This window comes from Oryzias melastigma, linkage group LG21, assembly GCF_002922805.2.
Source record: "Oryzias melastigma strain HK-1 linkage group LG21, ASM292280v2, whole genome shotgun sequence".
NCBI classification, from domain to species: domain Eukaryota; kingdom Metazoa; phylum Chordata; class Actinopteri; order Beloniformes; family Adrianichthyidae; genus Oryzias; species Oryzias melastigma.
Window position 1 is genome coordinate 4607024 of NC_050532.1, and position 3462 is coordinate 4610485.

The window sequence follows — 3462 nt, forward strand, 5'->3', positions numbered from 1 at the left end:
TCATCCTCCCCGCGCGCGCTCCTCCTCCTCCCCCTTCCCCTCCTCCTCGCCCACCCCTCGTTCTCTTTCGTCTGTCGGCCTCTGTCGAGTTCCGCTCATAACCTCGCCACCCACCCTCCCAGTTCCCCGCCTCTCCCTGCTTTCCGCTTCTGGCAGGAGCGCACACACACAGACGCGCACACACGCCGCTTTTATAGCGCCGCGTCGCGCACTCACATCCGTGCGTGGCGTATGACACACACACGCAGACACATTGACGCACACACACAGCCAGGCAGCGTCAATAAAAAGCCCAGCGCTGTGAGAGGCCGCCGGCACTCCACTCCCCCCTCCTGCCACTGCGATTAGCGGAGGCTGGCTGGCTGGGGAGAGGCGCCCCTCTGTTATCTGGGGCGGTGGCAGGCTGTGTGTGTGCGCGCGCGCGTGTCTGTGTGTGTGCGTTCAGTAGAGAGAGAGAGAGAAAGAGCGAGCGAGAGCTGGGAAAGAGATTAATTTAACCCTTTGGAGACCGGAGCTCCGCGCGGAAAGCTCCGCGCGCTCAGCTCGCGCAGCAGCCGAGCTGTTATCAGACAGGGCGCCTGGAAACAGGGACATTAACCACACCATTCTGAAGTAGCAGCTATAAATATATATACAGGCTGGATCATAGCTACCGCGCTTCCTGGCGACGATTCTAGAAATGTGGAGTACGCGCGCGCGCGCGCGCACGGCTTTTCACAGCTGATCTGGATAATTTCAGGGAAAATAAGTCAGTACAGACTGATGCGAGCCAAAAGTTGTTGGTTTTTTCATGTTGTATTCTAAATTTTATTTTCAGACATAATATTTGATGGTAGTTACATTTTTCCACAAACATTTAGTAAATTTAGTTCTGCATTAAAATGAAAAATCAGGTGTGGCGCACACTTGCAGGCTGGAAAAGCTTTGTTTGGTTCACAATTAGTCAAGGTGCTGTTGTACCTTTGAGGGGATTTGTTCAGGTCTGCTCGGAACAAACCATCGCAGACCCAAGGGCATGTGGGAAGACAGGGAGAACATAAAAATGAGCAGATCTTTGCAAATGTAACGCTCATGAACGGCACACAAATATTGAAGATTTGGGAATATTTGACTTTGTAAAGTTTTTTGATGAATATCCAACACAAAAAATTTGTCAAAATTATAAATATTTTAATAAACTTTAAATCAAAATTGTGTTTTTTAACATGTTCGTGGGGCCTTTTCTTATGATGGAGGACAAATATAAATTTTAGCTTAAAATGCATTTAAATCGGTTTGAATCAGGAGGAAGTAAAAAAATGTTGCTGGAAGAAGTGTGCATTTGTGACATAGGAAATACAGTGGGCAGGCTACAGGCTCCCTGCTCCGCCCCATTATAATATATCAGACGACAAGATCCATGTACGTCTTTTGTTTTCTTTGTCAGACCTGGTGTCAGACTCAATGACTGGGTAGCTCCATTATTTTTCACCATTGTTATATCACCGGCAATGTTAGGTTGGGGTTGTGAGGGGCTAGCAGGAAAGCGTGTAAATAGAGCTCTCAGTTATCAATAATGCAATGACTGTATATAAAGAACTGGACTGCTTGACCCCTCCCTCTCACCTTCCAATCAAGAAGTACCAGCTGGCTCCGAGATGACAATAGACTTCTATTGAGAAATAGAAAGTTATTACTCAGTGAGTATATTTGTCAGAATAAACATTCTTGCTCTGATACATTTTAATTAACATATTCTTGCTAATCCTATTTTTTCTTTTCATTATATTTTTTTTCTTTATTGCAAGTTATTCAAGACCAATCAGATGCCTCAGTAAAAGCATGTGGTCCCCACCTCCAACGTTTGATTGACAGATTCTCCCGAGACACTTTCAGTGGAAGGAGTGTGGACTTCCAACAAGGTTAATCATTATTCGCTACAGTCGTTCCCATAGCAACATGATTCAGACCGACCCAGACTAATCACTGACGTGTGGCTCCAAATGGTGACGTCTGTATCATGGAAAAATGGTGACTGAAATGGCCTCATTTTGTTGGAACCAGAGGTAAAAAAATTTCTATAGGTGACGTCACACCCGCTCTATTCAGTTCTTTATATACAGTCAACAGGGTGATGGGAAGGGGGTAGTTGCTCTGCACTAAATTGTAAATGAACTCCTGCGTCACGACGCTTAGACACAAAATCTTTAGCATACTCTAACTTTTCAACCGTTAGCACAATCAACCTTATTCCAATAGACACTGAAGGAGAAAAGTGGCGTGATCGTGTTAACAATTAAAAATATACCGTAAATCAGAGAACATAAACACTGGAGTTAAGGTGGTGAAGGGTTTGAAACAAGTTCAAAAGATGATTGGGTTGGGTCTTTACAGTCCCCCATGATTTTATTTTATAAATAGTCACCAGCAGTGTTTTAACGATGATAATGACATTTTCGACCAAAATCCCACAACCCAAATGTTAAAAAAGCCATTTTTTTATGTTGATCTGAAGCCTCCATCTCCAAAATCTCCTCTGAGGGGGCGTGGCTTTTGGAGCTGAGTAGCTCTGCTCCCCCCCACTGATTATGATAGATCTGTTTCTCGCTAGCGTAAATCTTCACCGCTGCTATAAAAATGTCCAGCAATATCGGTAATGTCGTTTCTTATCCGGAGGTCAGCTCGTACGGGGAAGTGAAGATCTTCATGGACAGAACCTCCTCCAAAAGCCTGATTCTTTGTCCTTCCAGTTCACCAAGGACTATTTTAGCTAATTATTGTTGCTGTGATCAATACATTCAATCCATTGGTTTCTCAGAGTTCTTGGGAAAATAATGAAAGCTAACATCAAAATGCTCTTTCATTGATTTACAATCCTTTGCGGTGAAATTCGCATTTCCGTGGTCACATCAAGAAGCTCCATGGAGTCTTGCAGAGATTTTCCAACGTTCTCAGTCCTGCTACCGTAAGTATTGTATGAAACGTACACAAAAAAATCGGCTGATTTGACCATGGAAATGTGAACGGCGGCTCATTTGACTGCAGTCAATAGGAAGATCTTCTCTTCTCTGGTGCCTGAACTAGACACGCTAGCCGGGCCAGATGAGGGGTTTAGTGCATGTGCAGCAGAGCTGTTGTGACGTAAAGAAGGCTCATTAATTTTTCTGTGATAGTTTGATTGACAGAGATTTAAAAGGAGAAATACTTGAAAATGCAAAAACGAAATGATTTCTTATTACCTTTGCTCTCTTTCATTAGAAAAATGCCACAAAGACATGTTAAAAACTCAAAAAACAGAATTTTCATCAGAGGGGGACTTAAGGAAAATTGTCAATAAACTTCTAATAATACCTCAAATCAGCACAGCTCAAGTCAAACCAGTTCATATAAATGGGGCTGAGCAAAAACTCTGGCTCAATTATTTATACTAAGGGTGCAATCTCCCCACTAACCTTCTCCAGGCCGGATTTTTCTTTGGTTTGA